Source organism: Cupressus sempervirens, chromosome 11 (genome assembly GCF_028749045.1).
Source record: "Cupressus sempervirens isolate cs-2001-9-10 chromosome 11, ASM2874904v1, whole genome shotgun sequence".
NCBI classification, from domain to species: Eukaryota; Viridiplantae; Streptophyta; class Pinopsida; order Cupressales; family Cupressaceae; genus Cupressus; species Cupressus sempervirens.
The window spans coordinates 842045225-842068747 of record NC_143128.1 but is presented as its reverse complement, the minus strand read 5'-3'; the positions used below and the strand labels follow the sequence as shown (position 1 = coordinate 842068747).

Below are 23523 nucleotides of genomic sequence, written 5' to 3'. Positions count from 1 at the left end.
CTTGTGGTGTACGAGGGTGTAACATTGCATTTTTACTAGCTGAAAATAGAGAGCATATTCTAAAATTATAACCGAATATCATAACAGAATGACATAAAGTAGTTGAAATCCGTTCCATCATATAGAAAGGAAAACTATCATCTGAATTTATTATACAAATATAAGAAATCAGAATTTAAGTAGCGACTATATCCATTTCATGTGAAAGACAACTAATATAACTTCCATAACCAACTTCTACAATTGCATTTTGAAAGAAATTAATAATTTTAACTATATTTACAAATATGCACTTTCAAAGTAACATATAAAGTATGTACAAGTAAAAGATTAAGAATTCATACATGTAACGTAATAATTGTTGATGTGTTGTGCAAGCCTCAACATCTAGTGAAGAGGAGAAGCATTGACATAGTCTTAACCTCCCAACTGCGGATCTTAACATATCCCGACACAATCTCTTACAAGAAAGGCCCTCCCTACCTCGGGTTTAGGCTTGAGGCATCATAGTCCAGCGATCCGAGCATTCCGGTGTTAGAGTGTCAACTAAGCAAAAGACAAAGTTGAGGCTCTCCTCCAACAATCTCCCATCTGTCAGCTAGCACTTTGACCTCTATTGATCAATTGTGACAAGCATGCCTCTAATCTACCTTGGCCAAGGATTTGGATGGGCAAATGAACAACCTGTTCACCACTGCTTGACCTGACAACTAAATATACTTTGATAATAATGAGCTGACGTGAACTAGACAATTCTTTTTAAATGTTCATGCACTTGAGTTACTGATTTACAGTTTGATCTTGCAAGGATACCTCTTCTCTTCACCCATTTATACTTGACCCGGCTGGTCTTGGGTGCATCTTGGGAGATTGCTGGTAACTATGTGCTCTTTATCAATCAGAATTTATGTATACCAATCTGATTCTTATCTCAATTGGTATATGGCTAATACCAGTGTACAAGTCAGATATATACGTTGAAAAAAATGAAGGAACCATCCTTATGCGTAATGTACAATATTATGTGTTATACAATATTTGCTCAATAGTCCTAATGGGACCATTTCGGATCATACTCTATGGGTCTGTACTAGCACCCAATATGCATAGATAAAAGAACTATTGTGTATAAAGGAGAACAATGCTGATGCTTATCAGAATTCTTAATACATCTTGAGCCTTCGTTACGGCCAAGATACATAACCAAGATCATGGCTACACATTATCATAATGTTCCTTCATTCAAAAAGAAAAGATGCATCGTAAAAGGCATAGCATATGAAATATGAAATAAGACTTGCGAAATGATTTCATGACCTGAAATGCAACTCATAATCTGTTGATGTGATTTTATAACACAGCTCCACGTGGAATCATTGTCATAAACATGGTCAATACTATAGTTGAGGTATGGTAATATGAGCCCAGAATATTGCTGGAAGGAATTATGGAGAAAGAGAAGATCTTCGGCTCAGAGCAATCGCATGTGAAGAAGAACATGAATTATTGTCTTTAGCTGCGGGGAGAATAAAATAAGGCCTCTCGTAGCTTCTTCAGTTACAAGAAAGGAAGCTCGATCAAGGCCAAACATCGGTTACAAGAACTTCTCATATTTTTTCAAAATTTAAATGAGTGATGCCGATATGAAGGTGGCAGATGCTCATCGATATGAAGCCATAATTAAAACATAAAGATTATACTTCCTCATGGTTTATATATATATATTGTCATCATTACAAGAACTTCTCATATTTTTTCAAAATTTAAATGAGTGATGCTGATATGAAGGTGGCAGATGCTCATCGATATGAAGCCATAATTAATTATATATATATATATATATATATATATATATATATATATATATAAATATATATATATATATATATATATATATATATGCGTGTGTGCACGTAGAATTCAATAGCATGATGACAATATATATATATATATATATAAACCATGAGGAAGTATAATCTTTAATCTTTATGTTTTAATTATGGCTTCATATCGATGAGCATCTGTGTATATATATATATATATATATATATATATATATATATATATATATATATATATATATATATATATATATATATATATATATATATATGCGTGTGCACGTAGAATTCAATAGCATGATGACAATATATATATATATATATATATATATATATATATATATATATATATATATATATATATATAAACCATGAAGAAGTATAATCTTTATGTTTTAATTATGGCTTCATATCGATGAGCATCTGCCACCTTCATATCGGCATCACTCATTTAAATTTTGAAAAAATATGAGAAGTTCTTGTAACCGATGTTTGGCCTTGATCGAGCTTCCTTTCTTGTAACTGAAGAAGCTACGAGAGGCCTTATTTTATTCTCCCCGCAGCTGAGGACTAAAGACAATAATTCATGTTCTTCTTCACATGCGATTGCTCTGAGCCGAAGATCTTCTCTTTCTCCATAATTCCTTGCAATATTCTGGGATCATATTACCATACCTCAACTATAGTATTGACCATGTTTATGACAATGATTCCACGTGGAGCTGTGTTATAAAATCACGTCAACAGATTATGAGTTGCATTTCAGGTCATGAAATCATTTCGCAAGTCTTATTTCATATTTCATATGCTATGCCTTTTACGATGCATCTTTTCTTTTTGAATGAAGGAACATTATGATAATGTGTAGCCATGATCTTGGTTATGTATCTTGGCCGTAACGAAGGCTCAAGATGTATTAAGAATTCTGATAAGCATCAGCATTGTTCTCCTTTATACACAATAGTTCTTTTATCTATGCATATTGGGTGCTAGTACAGACCCATAGAGTCTGATCCGAAATGGTCCCATTAGGACTATTGAACAAATATTGTATAACACATAATATTGTACATTACGCATAAGGATGGTTCCTTCATTTTTTTCAACGTATATATCTGACTTGTACACTGGTATTAGCCATATACCAGTTGAGATAAGAATCAGATTGGTATACATAAATTCTGATTGATAAAGAGCACATAGTTACCAGCAATCTCCCAAGATGCACCCAAGACCAGCCGGGTCAAGTATAAATGGGTGAAGAGAAGAGGTATCCTTGCAAGATCAAACTGTAAATCAGTAACTCAAGTGCATGAACATTTAAAAAGAATTGTTTGGTTCACGTCAGCTCATTATTATCAAAGTATATTTAGTTGTCAGGTCAAGCAGTGGTGAACAGGTTGTTCATTTGCCCATCCAAATCCTTGGCCAAGGTAGATTAGAGGCATGCTTGTCACAATTGACTGAAGAAGCTACGAGAGGCCTTATTTTATTCTCCCCGCAGCTGAGGACTAAAGACAATAATTCATGTTCTTCTTCACATGCGATTGCTCTGAGCCGAAGATCTTCTCTTTCTCCATAATTCCTTCCAGCAATATTCTGGGATCATATTACCATACCTCAACTATAGTATTGACCATGTTTATGACAATGATTCCACGTGGAGCTGTGTTATAAAATCACGTCAACAGATTATATATATATATATATATATATATATATATATATATATACATGTAGATGCAACTTATAGATGTTAGCAAATTGTGATGTCATTATATATATATATATATATAAAGTTACAATTGTTGACCATTCCACAGTCTCATAAATAAAACAAAGTTAATAGTTCTCCCAACATATTAAATGTTTAATATTTCTCTTGTTTTAAGAATCGACCAAGTAACTCATGATTGTCCAAGGTATACTTCGTTGCCTAGCAGTTAAATCCTTCACCAAATTAGTTAGAACCCATACCTGATGGTCTGATGATGGACTAAATTGGTGCCCAATTCTTTAAATCCCGTTTAGCAATGCTTCCCCCCTTTGTTTGCTCCTGCAACCAAAAGTGCATATTTCCACAATAATAACATGTTCCTTGTTTTGAATTGAAATGTCAAGAATACACAATAACTGCTAACTGTCACAACGGCTAATCACCACTAACACTTATCTTAAAATATAAGCATTCATGTTTAGTCGAAATAACAATAATCAACTAACAAATCATTTTCACATGAATCAATTCGGTTAATCATAACTTCCATTTCACAAGATCATGATATCCGAGAGTTTTTAACTAACCATTACAACGGCTATAAGATTATTTTAAAAGATCAAAATTTGGGATGTAACAGAGGGCCACCCAATCATCTCCATCAAAGGGAGATTGAAGGACATTGCATCGACATCCTACTCTCCATGAGCGCTATATGCATCTTAGGCATCTTGTATGTGTTCACTAGAGACTTGCTTGGTGTAGGTGCGCATAGTCTACCACTGCAACATCTCCTGCCTAGGAAAGGTAGGAGGTGACCGCTTGTGTGCTCAAATAATTCTGTGAGGCCCTGAATAAACATATCTCTATCAACATAGAATTCTACTTACTACTCTATCTGCATCTATTCTATATTTTAAATGACCATTCTAATTTTTATTTTGCACTTTGGCCCCTTAGATGTTAGCTGTTTTTGGGTTACCAATGGGGATTTAGTCCTAGGATGGAAGTGCGTGTCCACCACGCTAGCGCACATCCAGCACAAATGCGCCGCTTGAGGTTTTCCCATAGGAAATTTGTGGCCTATTTCATTCATTGGCTTCTCTATCTCCACAACAATGCGTAACTCCTTGATGCAAGGTTGCTGGAAGTCTCTTTTGGGACACATTTTCAATATAGCTTTATACAAATGGGTGGGAAAATCCTTCAGATGAATAGTGAAAATAACCTTTCTGGGGGTCCACTTGGTAAGTATATAGCTGAAAATCATCCATTTTTGAAAATTTAATGTGATAGTTTTGGCTCAGTCTCCTTATTTTTATTCTTCTGGTTGGGGGCAAAATCAAGAGGGGGAATATGTTTATCCTTTTTCAGCTTTTTCTTCCGACCCCCTTGCATCTACTGAAGCATTCTTCTTGTCAAAATAGTTTCCTTTGATTTTTGACACTTACTCGCTTTCAATTTTGCAGTACTTTTTTTTTTCTATTAAGATAGTTTGTAAAATTAGATAACAAGAGAGTTGTTGGACTGACTCAGAAACAAAAATAATAAGTCTATCACTGTACTATGGATCACTACCCCAATCATTTCACTGACTGGATATACTGATAGTATATGAAATAGGTCTGTTACAGAGCATATAGAAATTATACAATTGTTTTAGAAAGACAAAATAAAGACTGATAAACATCAGCTATTGATCCCATGGACCAATAATACTGTTACTCTACTCTGTTTTAACACAATCATAAGCTCGAAGAGGTGGATTAATATCATAGGAATGACAGTCACATCCTCCCAGCTAGGTCCAGCTTTCTCATTTTGTTCTTTATTCTTGATTCAGCATATTAGTTTAGGCATCAAAGTAATGAGCAGATTGAATATCCTCTTTACACAGGATCATAGCACCTCCTCTGTCCAGGATTTAAAACCCGTTTTTGGGTATCTCTATAACAGTGGAGACCTGTGACATTATGTAAAATGTGTGAGTTTAAAATTAAACTCTGTAGGATCCCTCGTAATCTTCTGAAAAACTTCCTCATTCCTTCTCCAAAGATACCATATGACCTCAGTGGAAAGCACAAGCCAAAATTTGTTTAGTTTGGAGTCAAAATTATCAAAATAACCAACAATAAAATCATGCCATGAAGGACCAGCTTTAGTGTTCCAATTAACATCCCGGCGAAGAAAATGAGACCAAACTGAACAAGCAAATTACAATAAAAAAAGAGGTGTTCAAAAGTTTTACTACAGCCACAAATATCGCAATAAACTGGATTGATCCCCACATGACAGAGATATTTTTCTCTGATTTTGTCATATGTTGAAATAGAGATAAGACTGTGTCAACAGCTGGAAAATATATTTATGATAACATTATTTGGAGAGACATGTGTCATGCAAAGAGTCATGCATTTGGAAACATGAAGAGTCTTGTATGTAGAAGTTGAAGAATCTTCGGGTGTAATATGAAGTGTTTCTCATTTCAATTTATATATGTGATTGCTTAGTATAATGATACACTGCTTCAAGTCAAAAGCATTGTCCTTGAACATTTATTATCAATAAAAGAAATATTTCTCTGGTGTGGCTGGGGTTTCCCAGGATAAATTTCTTGCATCTTTTATTCTTATTTTTCTTCTTTATTGCTGTATATCATTCATTTTGGGTAAAACATTAATAGGGTATCAGAGCCTGGTTAGATAATGACAATAAAAAAGTTTGTATATCTGTTTCAAATTGCTTTTAGTATTTTGTCTGCAATTTGTATGATCCTTGTTGATTTCCAAAGGACCACTGCAAATGTAATAGCACTGTCTTCTTGGTATGTGTTTTTCAAATGCAACAATCTCCCTTGCATTTATGTTGGGAATAAGGCTATGAAGAGACATGTCTCTGCATGGGACATGTCTATTCAATAATTATATAATTAATAAAATAACAAATATATATATATATATATTAGTATAAATTTATCTCATATAATAATAACCTTATATCTCATATAGAATGAACACATTATATCTCAGATATAATTATTCATAGGTTTATCTGATCAAAGCTATCAGACATCAACAATCCTCAATCTGAAGCACTCTATATTTCTTTGGTAACCTATTAGATTTTGTATTTTATGATTGGCAAATCATTAATCATGTCAAAGAAGTGTTGTTTAAAATGTGCAGAGGACCTCTAGCTATGGGATAGCCGATTTGTCGACAAAAAGAAAAATGCATTCCCCCAAGAGTAGGAAAACATATTACGAATATAGGTTGAGACCTGAATCAGATGGACCTCCTAGAATTTAATGAAATAAGGATATTGATCCAAGAGAGATGTTGACCAAGGACCCAAGAACATCAAGATGTGTTCCATTAAGCTTCATTGATCAAAATATAACTCTAGAAGATTGAAAAGCACAAATTGGCCATGAAACATGTAGAACAAATAGGTCCCACCAAGAATCCAACAATTATCTTCAATGAGTTAATATATCAAGTTGTGGTTCTAGATAAAGGTCCAACATGACTTCAAGAATATGTGACAAAAATTTCAACAAAAACATGTCCAAAGAAAACTTAGAGACATAACAAATTGGAAAATAAGAACAAACATATATTTAGATAGTACAAGATTGTCAAGAACTCAAGGTGCTCCTTCATTAGACACTGAAGGTTATTGAAAAGTGAGCCTTTCACTCTGATGCTAGGGAAAAACTAAGATGATTTACCTTAGCCTAAAAAATCCAAAAAGAATACTCCATTGGTCTATTATTCCAATTGATAAGATATTCATGATATTGCTTAGCTCTTGTACTTATACCAATTTTTCTATCCAAAATCTCTTCTATTTCATCCATTTATTTCTTAGGATCCTACTCCTAGACATTTGGTTCATTATTCTCACTAGAATGCGTCTCGTGATACTCACATAAATCTAAAACATTGAATATAAGTGATAAATATTAGGAATGATAAGGAGTGGGGGAGAGGGGGGTGAATCAATTGTGGATTAAACTTTATGCTTTAAAAAACTCATCTCCACAAAAACCTGGCACTAAAAAATACACATTAATACATAGAAGATAGCAACGACATAACACACAACACCATTTTTTGTTTACATAAAAACCCTGTGAGGAGAAAAACCGTAGTGGGGATCAAACCCATTAAATAATGTACTAGCACATATATCTTGTTAACGTTAGAAGGAGAATTTACATGCATTCAAATAAACTGCCTAGAGATCATTGCTGAAAGATACAAAAGGGAAACAATCCTAAGATTACAACAAGGGCACCAACCTTGAGATGGAAGACAATCTAATGTGGACAACGATATAATTAATTGTGAAGTAACTAGTAGCATCTGATATGCCTATACCAATTTAGTACATCAACTCTATGTCTTAATAGATTTTACTCATACTTTTACTCTCAATCTTTAATATAACATTCTCACACACCATCACATCAAATACTCACATGGCACCATCTATCACTCTTGCGAGGCCTCACCCTAATCCATCACATCACATTTGATACATCATATTTTGACACATTATGACTTGATATGTTTAGACATTATTTGATGGACTGGACATTATCTATATTATTATGTCGTGTGATATTTTATTTGAAAAATCTTTAATCATGTTTTTTGATGTTTAATGTATAGGCATGCATTATGATGGTGTATTTTAGTAAATGATTCAGAATTATGAATATGTTAAATTATGTAATTAGTGTTGATTAAATATGTGTGCAAAAATGAGAAAGGTTATTTAAATGAAAGTTTTAATATTTTGATCAATTTGATTATGCAAATTTGGTTTAAATATATGAATGTATTGTTATCGAACTACTAATATTCGAATTGAGTGTGCAGGATAGTTAACCATGGAATTGATTGGAGAATCGGTAATTGAGCCTATGTGCAAACTGTAAGTCTAAGGTTGAATCCAATAAAGTGATTCGAACCTCCTTGTCAAGTGTTTAATTTGTATTGTAATCTGAATGTGTGTATCATTCGGTATTTTGTGACATGTCGAATGCTATGTAAAAGTAAATCTTATTGTGCCATTTGACACTTGTTATATGCATGTGTGCCCACATGTCAATTTAGGGTTAGCAGAGTGACCTGTTAATCTAAGACGGATTAGTTAGTAACCTAGATTAATCTCCTTAATTGGGGTTTAGTGGAAAGGTTACATCCTTAGGGTTTTTAAAGATCAAATATTTGAAGCCACTTGTATAGGTCCTAAAATGATCCTAGAGGCCAAATTTGATTTAATTCAAGTGCTCAAGTTGTATGTGTATGGGTTAGGAACCTTTTCCACACTTTTAGAACTTTCTAGCAACATTTTTGACCCCTAAAATATCTCATTTTCCCTTTCGTGCGAAACTGGATCATCTCCATGAGGTTACCTAAGTTTCCACTCTAAAAGGTTGTCTTTATGATAGGGGCAAGTTGGAAGACCATAGGAGACTTAAGTCAAGTTTGGAGTTATTGCTATTTTGGGTAGATAAGTTTGGAGGCTATTTAGAGTCCCTTGGAAGTGTTGAAGGTTATTCACCCATCCTCTACATTTAGAGAAGTCAAGTTTGGAGTTGCAAGAAGGAGAGGATTTAGCTCGTCTCAACTTTCATTTACCATAACCTTTGTGAAGATAGGATCTCCATTGCCATGGTTATGTTCTTGTTCATTGCTTGCTTGTGTTAAATTCTTGCATATTGTAGTATGTGTGTGTGTTTGTATCATGTGAAGGATGGGTAATTGAGGATTTTATTTATTTATTTTCATGTTTCTTTTCCTTGTTTTATTGGATAAACTATGAAGGGAGTGTTGGCATTACTCACCCTCGGATAGGGCAGAAGTGGTGCATTGTGGGCTCTTTCGTAAAAAATGATCCAGTCGTAGGCACAAGCTTGGTTGGTGCTCCCACCTATGGGGATGTTGTGACATTGCAGGATAAAGTGGATGAGTAAATAGGGAAAGTGAGAGCTGCTTGCTTTAAAACCTTTGGTTGTGGCTTTGCAATTGTCTCCTCTCTTGCAAGTGAATGGATAAAAGAATAAAAATATGGAAGAAGTTGTGTCTATCAAAACAAACCAAATAGAGAAAAATATCTTTACATTGCTGGGAGAGCATCTTCAGAAGCCATTGGGTATTCGAGATGCTAAAGGCATTGAGTGCTATTGCTTGCATGCTCCTTTCTTTTGCGTTCACCGTTCATTATGATGACTTGGCTTTCAGTGTTTATCATTTATTGTGATGACTTAACATCCAACATTCACTGCCTGATGATATGATTTTGCATCTTGCATTGTTTTCAAGCTTCCCTTTTTACTCTTGCTCGTGTATTTATCAGAGTCATTAGTTATTACTCGGTGAATCAGCGTTGGATTTCATCATTGGGCTCTTCATTTTCTCTCTCTTCCTTTTCTTTGTAATTGATATTGGTTGGCCTTCATGTTTAGTCTTGTTCTTGCATCGCAGCAGAAATTATTCAATCCTCGCTTTTCAATCTTTTGCCTATGGGTGGGCATTATACGCGTTTCATTTGGCCTATTTGCACTAATAAGAGGAGGCATTTATATAAATTTAGATGCGGCAATACGGAGGACACATTGAGAAGCCTTCATCTAGAAGGGGCTAATGCCAGATATTCGAGGTGGCTTGGGGGTTTTAGTCAATTAGAGGAAGAGATAAAACACAAGGTTTTGGACGTCGTCGAAATTCATACTGGATTTGATTCTAAAGAGCACAAGAAGCTTTGTGGGAAATATGACTGCCATTTGATTCATACAAGCTTAATTAGAACCAAACATTTTATTGGCCAATAGAGGGAGGGGGTCCTTCAAATTTGAATGTAGGGGATTCTGACTAGTTGCGTTGTTGTATATTATTTGGATGCTTTGAATTGGGATGACGATGATTTTATTTGTGAAGGTTGTAGACTTTGTTAGACCTATTTGATGGGTCCTACACCATTCTAGCCTTCCCTCAATGACTCCTATGGCTTTTGTTTTCTATAAGATTGAGTTTTTGAATGGGTGGGTGTTACCATCGAGCAAAGAAGAGGTTCCCAGAATTGCTGATTGGTAATATCTATGTTATGTAAGGGCAAAAGTTATTTAACTTGGTATTGATCGTACATGTAGGTTATGTATTTGGTGTCTTTTATTCATTAGAGAGCTTTATTAATGTCCTTATTTATATATATATGTTTCATATGTATTATGACTTGATATTATGATAGATGCTATGATTATTAACCAGGTTATCCTAGATGGTTTCATGACTATGTCAAAGATAGAACTTGGAGATTTGGTTGATATGAATCATCTTTGTGTATTAATTCATATTTGTGTGTGATTAGAGATAAGTATTGTGTGATTATATCTTGAAAATTGATTAGCGTATGATTTTAACATTAATCTCTCTTTGTGATAGGTTGATTTTATTAATCTCTCTAGGTTGTAGGATGCAACAAGAAGCAATGAGATGAGGTGAGATTATGAATATGAGGATGTTGCTTTAATGACATCGTATACTAGAAATGATATTTAGAGGTAGATGTATCAGCTTCAGAGGGACATTACATCAACTATCCTATTGAGGTGATCAAAGCTGTCCCTGCTGAGAGGGAGTGTTTATGAAATCTCAATCATTTTTATACATGCTGTTAATGAGTTCTTCTCTGAGAGGGAGGAGCTCGAGGTGAAATCCCTTGTTAATGAGTTCTTCTCTATGAGAGAATTCAAGGTGAAATCCCTTGTAAACGAGTTCTTCTCTGTGAGAGAAGTTCAAGGTGAAATCCCCTGTTCCACCCTTTGTGAGTAGGTATGGTGGATCCACCCTCCGTGATGAAGGAGAAGTCTGAGGTGAAAGCCCTTGTTCCACCCTTTGTGTGTAGGTATGGAGGATCCGTCCTTTGCGAATAGGCATGATGGAAATGCATTCTTCTGTGGGAGAGGTCTAAGGTGAAATCCCTCGTTCCACCCTTAGCGAGAAGGTATGGTGGACCACCCTTTGTGAATAGGCTTGGTGGAAGTCATCCGCCTGACTCCATGACTTTAATTTTATGAAGTAACTATGGTGAATTATGCTATGCTGAGATAACATGTTTTTTATGAGAAACTACGTGATGAGAACTTTATCATTGATTCCAGCTATGTGTGCTTGCTGTATTAAAATATCTCTCTTGCTAAGAGGGAGTGTTGAAAATTGTAGCTGCTCTAGAGATCTTTATCTCTGATTTTGTCATATGTTGAAATAGAGATAATATTGTGTCAATAGCTGGAAAATATATTTATGATAATATTATTTGGAGAGACGTGTCATGCAAAGAGTCATACATTTGGAAACATGAAGTCTTGTATATGGAAATTGAAGAGATCTTCAAGTGTAATATGAAGAGTCTCTCATTTCAATTTATATATGTGATTGTTTGGTAAAATGATATACTACATTGAGTGGAAAGCATTGTCCTTGAACATTTATAATCAATAAAAGATTTCTTTTTTTTTTTTTTTGGTGTGACTGGGTTTTCCCCTTCAAGTGGAAGGGCTTTCCTAGGATAAATTTCTTGCATCTTTTGTTCTTCTTTATTGCTTTTTATCATTTATTTCTGGGCAAAACATTAACAATATGAAAGCACATTCCCAATAGCCAATTTCTTTAACAACAAGAGTCAACAAAAGCAGGATTTTTTTGGTTCAAGATGTGAGTGCCATAACAAATAAAAAATAAAGTGCCATTTAAGATTTGCCCAGTTAAGACCCCAGCTGCTATTGATCCAATTGAATATAGCAGTGTCATTGTTAAGAATGTTATAAATCTGCTTAGTCGAGATATCCATTAATACAGTCCCATCAGACCATTTTAATTGCATCAAGAATTGCTTGCTATCCATAACTTTGCCAGGAAAAAGAAAACTTAATAGCTTTAGAAATAAGAATATAAGTTTTTTCTTTGAGAAGATGGAATATCATATTTATCCCCAAGCTCCTCTCAATATCTTGAATGATTGTCAACCAGAATGTCATTGATGTATGAAGTACCTTTTTTATTCCAGGTTTTTGCAGATCAACTTTGTGTGAGAGCTAGTGGTTTATCGTGAAGATAAATCCTCCACCAAATAAATTTATCAGATATTGTGAAAATAGGAGGGCCATCAACAACATTTTTGGAACATAAAAATCCCCTCACCTGAGACCATGCTTACCAGAGAGACATGAACGCCTTAGAACCAAAAATTTTCAACTCAAAATCTTCAAACATGATGTCACATAACGAAATATTTTCCAATATTTAGCCTTTTATAACAAATCTGCAAATATTATTTCTTACCAAAACTTTCCATGGTTCATCCCCATGAGTGGCATTAAAAATCCATTTGGAGGCAAGAGCAAAACCATGAGCTCTTAGGTCCTCAAGACCCGGGCCTCTCATGATTTTAGGTCTACAACACCAATCCCACTTGACGCAATGTTTTTTTTGCCACCCATCCCATCGGCCCATAAGAAGTCTCTCAAAATCTTTCTTGACTTATTGGACTGGTACTTAGCAAACAACTAGGAAGAAGAATAGTAAATGACATGGGAAGACGTGCTTAATCTTTGAATAAATCTATGCCCACATATCTTTAGTAGAGGGATCAATGGAAAATGGCATCCCTAGGTTTCTGGTAATAGAATTAGTTCCAACATATTGCCATCCTCTGCCAATAACCCATGAAGGGGCTACTTGGGTCCACCCAATCACTGTGGATTTATGAGGTGCTACTTTAGCACCAGATGCCACACACAAGAACTGAAGTCTTGCCATCACATTATCAAAATTGGCATCAGATAGCTCAAGGAACAAATCAGTATCATCAGCAAACTGAGCATTCAGAAGCTCTTCATTGTTAGGAAGAGTGATACCTTTCACTGGGGGTCCAAAGTCATTTGCTCTTGAGTATGTAAGATAAAGCATCTGCAGCTATAAGGCAGATGCAGTGGGGCAGCCCTATCTTATAGATCTTCTGAGAAGAATAGACTTTGATAACATCACATTAACCTCTACAATAGTGGATGAGTCTTTAAAAAGAGCGGAGATCCAGTTGCACGAGGGGGAAGACCATACACCTGTAACATACCAACCACAAATGGCTATTCAATTCTATCATAGGCTTTTTCAAAAACTAGGAGAATCATAGCAACATTTTGACAATCAACTTTGGCCCAATGCATAGCTTCTCAGCTAGTAATCAGGTTTTTAAAAAATGTATCTTTCCCTGATAAAACTAGTTTAGCAATAGATATAATCTTACTTAAAATGTTTATAATCTTTCTTGCTAAGACTTATACAATAATCTTGTAGGAGAGATTCGACAAAGTTATTTGTCTCCAATTCTTTACTTGAGTCTTGTCAGCACCTTAAGGAAGCAACTTGATTACCCCTTTATTTATGTCATTTCCTAGAGATCTTTTTGATAGGCATCCCCATAAAAAGCTAGAAGTTCACTGCTTATCCACTCTTAGTTTTCTTTGTAAAATTCGACTGGAAGACCATCCAATCCTAGGGATTTACAATTAGCCATTGATCTGATAGCATCCTCTATCTCCTTTAGTTCAATACAACAATTTAAAGCTTTGCAATCTTCCTTTGAGACTTTCTTGGGGATCAACTTAGCCACTTGTCTAGTGCTGCATGATTATTGGTATCATTTTTTGATGAGATTAAGATTTTGTAAAACTCATAGAAGGCATTTCTAATTTCATTATCATCTCTGCTAACATAGCTGTTGACTTGAATTCCTTGTATCAATTCTCTTTTTCGTTTGGCTCTGATAAGATTGAAGAAAGTTTTAGTACCTCTGTCACCTTTGTGAAACAAATTCATTCTAGCTTTGATATTTTGCCCTTGTATTTCATAATTCTGCAATTTCCTAAGTTCTCCCTTTATTTGCATGAGATCTTTTTCTACCTTCCCATCATTACCTAGACTCTGTAACTGTTTGTCAGTATCATTTAGCTTCCCTTGCAACTGATTTTCTTCACAATGTTTATCAATAGCATTCTTTTAATCAATAATCTAGAATAACTCCTCCATGCATCCACGAAATTACTCTACATATCTCGAGGTGATTTATTGTTATTACAGAGTTTGAAAAGGCTAGTAGTCATCTTGATGGCATTAAGTGAGTCTTGGTCCTGAAGCAGAGACACATTTGAGTTCAAACAAATTGTGTTTCCTACTCATTTGTGTGGATGGGATGCTCTCCAAGATTGATACTACTGTGATAGGAGAGTGCTCAGAAATACGAGCTGGATATATTCAAACTGGTGAGTGCCTTGCTTCATGAATAAAAGACAAATGTGAAGTTTCTGTATAAATTTTGTCTAATCTGTAGTAAACTCTCTCCTTGTCTGTTTGATTATTGCACCAGGTATACCATATATCTTGGTATCCCCCCCCCCATTTCCTGCCACAGGTTCAACCGCTTTCAATTTCCTTGTAAGTTTGGTTCAGAAATATTGTTCATTGCCTTTCCATAGAAGAATAGACCCAACACATTTATCCTCTCTATGTTCAATCATGTTAAAATCACCCCTAATCACCAAATGAGCTTCTGGAAGATTATTGACTAACCTATCCCAATAGGTGGCTCTCTCTCTGTAATCATTAGCAGCATAAACATTACAAATTCAAATAATTTTGTCCTTTATAGTAAAGGTAATCCACTGGGCCCTTTGACAAGGAGAGGAGCCTTCTACATCAGTTTTATCAGACCATTTAGGATCCACTAGAATGGCAATTCCCCCCTTTCCTTTATCATGATTATTAAAAAAACATGTTGCCTTATCCCATATAAATTTCTCAGTGTTGAAAGCATGATAGTCTAACACTTATATTTTTTGCAAACATATAATATCTTTGGCAGATAAACTGTTGCACCACTTCCTCAACAACATTAACCTAGTTGACCTCTCCATCGTTTGTAGTATCCCTTTCAAGATATCTGATGCACTTTGCATATTTCATGTTCTACATTTTTTTAGCAACATTGTTGTACCTCATCCTTTAGGTGATCAGCTCACTAAAGAAGTGGCAAAATGTAGTGTTTTAAATTGGTCACTAAGCGGGGACAAAATGTAGTGTTTTAAATTGCTCTGTTTGGTGATTTCATGATTGGGTCTTATGACAAAGTTCATGATTGGTGTTTCACAATCCCAATCTCATAATTGGCAAAGATGCAACTTTAGCAGCTTGTGGTTTGAATTTGGCTGGGTTACAACATGTTTGTTCCCAAAATTGCAGATTGGAAATCGAAGAGCTTGCCACTTCTCCGATACTCAAATCAGTTCTGGCCAATGAATGAGAATACTTTTTGATCCCCCTGCACTTAAGGCTCCGCTACACCCAGGTGGTTAGACCTTCACCTCAAATGCTGACTGCTTGGTTAAAGGCTTTTCTATAGCAAATTTAAGCTTTGGAGTTCTCCGACTGACAAGGTCCTCAAACTCGATCAAAATGAAACCAAATGCTGTGTGTTTGAATTGAATGAATTGTATAAGGTTTTAAACAATGGATTTGAGGTTTGTAAGAAGGAAGTTATAGATTTTTTAACTTCAAATATAAATCCAATACTTAAATGATAAAAAGACCAGTTCGAGCAATAGAGTCAGCTACAATGAAGATTATAATGTACAACTTTATAATGTTCTATGCACATAAACTATAAGCAATTTAATAATCAAGACGCGACGGATCAAATATATATACACAATTCTAAACTAGTCTAGATTGCACTTTAACTCATAAGGTCGGGGAGACAGACTAGACACAAATTCGGAAACAATTAAATATTTCACAATATTTGTGATGATCGAGTTTAAAATGCCATTAGATGACCTTGTCCACTTCTTTGACATAAATTGTTTATAGAATTAAAAAAATGATTATAAAGGACGAATCAACTGCAGTTTAAATCTCCATGCCATTTAAATAATAAAAAAGCAAAGGCTTTTATAAATCATTGAAATATAATATTTATATATATAAAAAGTCATATTTGAGCTCCTTATCCCTCCATACAAATGTTCTTCTAATTGCTTATTTTCAAATATGTCTTGTTCTTCATTTCAAATATCTCATATTTATATTCTATCCAATGGAAGTCATGACTTTTCTTTCGAAAAGTCATCTCTTTTTAAAATAAATAATACCTTCTCATTAATTATAATTGCACTTATTTAATTTAAGTCATTTTCCTTGATTCTTATAATCGCAACCTTTGTATTCTTGCTAATTCAATATTTTTTAGTGATTGTAGTTTTGTCTTGATTTATATCTCCCGGCATCAGACCCTGCTGGTTTCATTTTAACAATATTCCAACTGAGTAATATATTTGTGATTCTTACTCCTTGCATGTACATGATTGACGACATAATTCGCTTCTTGTGTGTAAATGCAATCAATATCACTGACTTTTGAAACGGTATATCGAACTGTAATAAGTCCATCATTCATGCATGAGACTTGGCCATGGGAGATGCATAGTCTGAATCGGGTCTTTGTCCACTAACTGGTGATGTAACAAAGTCAAATCCATTCTGTTGTGCCACTCCCATCTTTATCCCCTTAACATTACCAGAAGATTTCACTTCAGATACTCCAAATGATATATTTTGATGTGCTGGCATTTTCATCTGCTGTAAAACCCTGTCTCTTTCTCCTCCACACTCACGATGGTATTCCAATTGCAATTTGATATTGTTTGATTCATATATAAACTTGACTCTTCACTGGATTATGTCAACCCTTGTATAGTGATCATTATTTTTATAGATGCATCAAATTTACTCTTTATTAAGGTATGCACAGGCATCTATTATCGTCATGCTCACAATGACTGGTGGTGCCTGTATATTGACTCCTGTATATTTTCTTCATGACGGGATTACTGCTTTCACCATAGTAAATACTCTGTCCATGCCTATCTTAACTATTCATCTTATCCACATATTTCATTAATGAATCATTTATGTTCTGATTTGTTCATACTGTAATATTTCTTTCATGTTATATCTAAAAGTTACAATCTCCCCTTCAGACACGATCCCTATATATAACGACATATTGTTATCATTCTTTCAATATTATTGTCGCAGTTAATTAATCCACTGATTTCTTTTCCGTGCAATGACTTCTCTTCTCAATCAATTTCTTGTTGCCATCAATGTTAGTATGGTGTCTCCATTTAAAATCTGCTCTTCTGTAGTTCAATCATGGCTGAATCATCTCAGGCTATTGTTACTTTACATTGCTTTAGCTGGAGATTAATAGAAGCAAATAATCTTCAGAATTGAAAGTTGTTCCAGACGAATGTGTGGAATATGTAGGGGAATATTTATGCTGAATGGAAATTATGAATGAGACTTAGCAGCGGTCATTGAGCAAACTGTAAGTTCTGCAAGGAAATTGAGAATTGGGGGGATGATGAAAGTGATGCTTTTGTATTGGATGTTGACGATAAAGCTTTGTCTAATCTTGACTACTACAAGACCAGAAAGTTTGGGGGGAAATTGTTTAACTGGGATGCAATCAACTCATTGGTGTTTAGCAAAAAATTTCTAACATTATTTCTCAAATGGATGTCCTAAATTTTTGCAAAAACTAAAACTCCATCACAACATACCACAGGTATTTGCGGTGTGTTAATGTCTCGAAAGATTCCGAGATTTAAGCAAGCATATTCCACACAGATTATTCCCAATGCTCATCTTAGTATGCAACCACATTTGTAATCACTCCTCCTGCTCATTCTAAGCAATAAAACACAAAATGCTCCTCATTTAGTGACATTCTTTCTGTCTTTATCAGCTTGTATTCATCTCTTGCTCTTCCAGTGCAAGGCATTGTCGAATTCACTCTAGGTCTCGACTCTAATAGGAGCAAACTTCACTCATTTCAAGCCTCTGATCACATCTTTTGTCTCAAAGAGGGGAGCCACAGCTGCTGGTAATGCTCTATTCAACCAAAACAACCTGTTGGAGATTTTAGTATGAATTGAAATGTGGTGGCAGTCCTTGGGGTTCCTGGAACCAACTTTTATTTTTATACAGGCCAAACCTCTAATTGGCCATAGATTTGCCAACTTTGCTTTATTTTACATCAAATTGATTTTGGAGATAACTGTTTAGAGAGACAACCCAACACTGAACCTAATTGAAAGCAAATCTGATGTGTTCTTGGCCGATGGGAGAGTGCTTGTGGACCTGGATGCTTCTACAAGCCCTAGCTTGTGAAATTTAAACCTTTTCTGACCTTGGCGAATCTCAAGAGCTGTACAAAATTCCTGTCTTCCAAAATAGGAACGGAACACTCACTAATAACTTCCAAGTTCAAAGGCAACTTTATGTGGAAAAACACCAAGCTTATCATCACCAAGATTGTATCTTACAGAACAAATCAAGAGCATGAATGTGTTCGATCAGTGCTAAAATTCTTGTATTCAACAGAAACAATGTCCTCTGCTCTAGTAAATGCTTCCTTGTACCACACCTTAGAAGTATTGGCTCGTTTATTCTCCATTTCTTCTTCAAATTGAGGAACTGAATGAAGAAGCAGATTTTCCAGACTTGCCTGAAACTCCACATCCACCACCAGACCTTGTTATTTCTACAAGAAATCGTCCATAATTGTCCCTTGAGACCTGAACAGTCCATTGTCATAAAGATCACTAGAAACTAGAACAAGTTCACTCTCTAAGTGTGGTCTTGGAGACGGTTAAACATCCTTTTGAACCTAAAATGTGACACTGTCACTATGCAGCTCATTGACCAATATGCATTTAAGGCATTAGCTTGAGACCAAATCACACCACAAGCAAAAGGTAACACCAGAGAACAACACCCCACAATTGCCAGACACCATATCTAGGAAGCAAAATGTTAGCTATTTCTATGTGATGACCTCAATATATTAAGTTGTCCTAAAATTAAATTAAATTAATAAGGATGATAAGTAGGAGATATTGTCCACAACAAGCCAAATTCTGATATTGTTATCACGATTCAAATGTGTAGTTTTTCAGTCAAACTCATTGACCCATGTTTCATGAGAAGTGGCTCGCAAGAACCCATCTCTCATGAGAATGAATGGAACACTCAGCATACATCTAGGTGATGTTCATAGAGGCGAGGCATTGAGACTTCCCGGGAGGTCACTTGCCCCAACACTACTCCAACTTAAGCACTCTTAATCATGAAGCTAGAATGGTATAGGGATGTGTGACCTCCCGAGAAGTCTGGGTGCTTCGCCTCTAGGAGCATCACCTAGATGCAATGAGTGCCGAGTTTTCCATTCATTCTCATGAGAGATGGTTCTTGTGAGCCACTACTCATGAAACATGGGTCAATGCGTTTGACTCAAAAACTACATAGTTGAATCCTGATAGCAATATCACAGTCATAAAGATGCCTTGATTATAAATGATGTGAGATAAAATAATAAAATAAAGTCTTAAGTCACTTTATCAATCAAAATCATATATGGCCTATAATAATCTTCCAGATGTTTCTCTTGGAGCCTTTTTCAAGGAGATTCACTGGGCATTGTAAATCATCACGGAATTTATTTGATTTCTTCTTGTATTGCCAGAAGCTGGAGGCTGAAGGTGGTTTTCAGTTTCAGTAGTGATTCAATCCCACCTTAGTCTGCCATCAAGAATATCATCCTCATATATCACATTGTGCCTACTTGCAAATTTGTGAAGTCACCCTTAGAGACAAATTTATAGTGATTGGGATCTGAAGCAAATTGTTTCCATTTAAAAATAATAATAAAATATTATCCCATTGTTGTCTTGAGCTGTGGATGACTTGTTTCATCATTTTGAGCAATTTCATATGATTCTGGTGTCAGTTATTATCTTTATGTTTAATAAGTAATTCTCACTGGTCAATATCATTAATTTATGCAACAATAGTCATTGGCAAGTAGTTGAGTCACAGGGTTAGTCAAATTTCATTCTTGAAGTTTGAAATTCGGCAAACATGTAAAATGAGTATGAAATTCACAAGATTTGTGTCAAAGTTTGTATGGAGAAAATACCAGATTTTTAATTAGACTATATTTGTGCAAGATGTTTTCAGTAAGGAGTTTCTTATAGGTTTTTAAAGCTAAAGAGCTTAGCCAATCATTTCATTTGTGGTGTGTGATGAATGTCAAGGGAAGAGGGATGAGCCACAAGCAACACATACTTTCGCATGAATTTGTTCAGTGAAGTTACTTTGGATTAGGGGTTGACTATTTTCTATTTATTTATCTATTTTTCTTTATCTCTTGCAGTGTTGAATAACATTTTAATTATGTATGATTGACTTTATAAACAAATTTAATATTCCTTTATTTTTATTAAATTTTTATTGAAAAATAACATTAGTAGATTAAAATATAATGTCAGGCATTTTTTAATTATTTAATTATCATTTAATAGATTCATATTTAATCTTATTTTGAAGTATTAATCTTTAATAATTAAAATTTAATATACAATATATTTTAACTTCTATAGACTTATATTATTTTTAAAATTAAATCTACATGGCAAATTAATGTTGATTTCTTTTTTGATTTTTCTCTCCTTGTCGAACCTCATCTGAATTTTATTGTTGCGGAACCCAAACTCAAATTTGAACCTTGTAGTTGTGACTAAGGCAAATAGTAATAACAGCTCCGCAAAAGATATATAAGCTCACAGAATTATACACGCTTAAGTCAATCTAAGAAGCTTAGGCATCCATTATGCTTAGATGGATATTCATACTCTGTTTCAAAGCTTTCAGTTTGGCACAGAAGATGGGGGTGACTGTGAAACATGGCTTCAAGTCTGCTAATTGAATTTGATTGAAAATTTTCCAAAGCCTTATCAACATTTTTTTAAAATTTATTTTCACAACCTGCAATCTTTTAAGTCCATGAGATGACATCCATTTGAGCCACTGTCATTATGATAAGATAGGCTGTGGGCCTTGTCTATGCTATCACAGTTATATATGCGTCAAGTGTCAACCAAAAAATCTAACCGTATCATCCAAAAATATTTCCTGTTGCAAAGTTCTGCTTCAACCTTGTATAGTCCATTCGCCAAATCCATTTTCTGCAAACTTTGTAATCATTGATCTCCATGAAATGGTATCCTCTTCAAGTCATTTTGTAAACAATTCACTGCCCTTTGTTCACAGTTCCATATGTGGCATACCTTTATACAGGAGCAATTTTCAACTATAATATTTCACAAAAAGCCTCTTTCATTATGATTTGATGAATTTTTATACTCTGTTACATATTCTCCTGTTTGGCATCCATTAGGAGGATGTTAGAAAAGATTATACTTTGTTACTGATTTGATCAATGTTTTCTCTCTTTCAGGTAGGTGAGTTCGCATGTCACAGCATAGAGCAGTTGAGTTTCAAAAGTTAGAATTGCTCAGCATTTGAGCAATCCTAAGCTTTTGTGAATTTAAGATTTTGACTTTTTGGATCAAAAAGGTCTTGAAAGGTTAGAATTTCTCAATATTTGAGCAATTTGAACTTCTGGAGGTTAGAAAGCTAACATTTTTGAGAACCGGCCACAATAGGGGATGGCAAGAGTGCCATTAAAGGCATTTTAATCATCTCTCTCCAGAATCATATGAATGGGAGGAAATAAAATTAATTTAAGAATATTAAAATCATTTTTGGAAAAATAAATATTTATCAATTTTTGAAAAAGAATATTAAAATCCTTGCACCTTGGATACAGCTCTGATAGAGTGAGGCCAAAAGATATTTGACATAATGGGAAATATCAAATTACTTTCCTGGTTGTGACCACCTTTTCCAAGCACGCAATCAATTCAAAAGGGTCGCCAAGAATTGCAGCTCTGGTACTACTATGATATCTCCTAATATGGATAATAGAAAAATAACAAATCGCTCTCTAGTTTAACAGGTCAATGTATTCACTTTTGAGTTTCTTTGACAAACTCAGGTTTTCTGTTTATGCTTGCTTCAGATTTTCATATATGCCATACAGAATTTGTGTACAAAACATAACAGAGGTGGCATATTTGACCAAACAGAAGATTTGCTTTGATTTCCAGAAGAGAGCAGATTATAAAGAAATAGATTCTGAATTTTACTTGCGGCAAATACCAGGAGGAGAATGCTTAAACATAGACTAATGGATATAGCAACTTCATATAGCAGAAATGATTTGGCACCAGTTTTGTATTGAAATTTCCGAAATTTTGATTAAAGATTTAATATTCACTGATAATGAATGTCTTGCACTGAAACAACAGCAGATATTTTATAGAAAGAATGACAGATGTGCGATATACTGATAGATTCAGGATGAGTCTGTAAAATATTTACACCCCAACAACTGCTTCTTGCACAAACTGATGTTGAAAGATCTCGAGCCAGCACTGGAAGCTCCTGTTATGTCAAAGTCTTCAGCTTGATTGTACCACTAGCTGTCTAAGGCTTGAGGAACCTGATAGCCAAATATGTTCCATTGAAGCTTAGATATCCCTTGAGATGAGATTGTGCCGTACTAATTTTATTCTCTGCACTAATTCTCCTCTCTGGTAGTGGAGTGTATGATTGTCACTTGAAGTCTCTATTTCAATATCTTTAATCAAAGAAGTCTACTCCTCTCTGGTAGTGGAGTGGATGATTGTCACCCAAAGTCTCTATTTCAATATCTTTAATAATCTTCTTAAGATCAATATTAAATGCCTTCTACAAAGATTCGTAGTCAATCATTAATATTCTACACAAACATTAAAATAAACCTTAGGTCTCTTCGATCTTAATTTATCTTTTTAGTCAAACTATATTTTAATGATACCAATTGACTATATTAAACACATCACTAATGTTTTACTCATGAATTGACCCATCCCAGACAAAATATCATTATAAA

General features: G+C 34.7%; 1 protein-coding gene across 5 annotated transcripts in view; it reads left to right on the top strand.

Moving 5' to 3' along the window:
• Nucleotides 1–23286, top strand: part of LOC149532175 (protein MOS2-like) — a 49708-nt gene extending 26422 nt beyond the window's left edge. For 2 of the 5 annotated variants that reach the window (XM_089808578.1, XM_089808581.1), the window contains one exon: nt 21985–23286. The gene's annotated coding sequence lies outside the window, so the exon portion shown is untranslated. Of the gene's footprint in view, nt 1–8444; nt 8500–15866; nt 16226–21984 lie in introns of those variants that run through there. The other 3 variants (XM_089808580.1, XM_089808579.1, XM_089808582.1) reach the window with 3 other exon arrangements.
• Nucleotides 23287–23523: the final 237 nt, after the last annotated feature.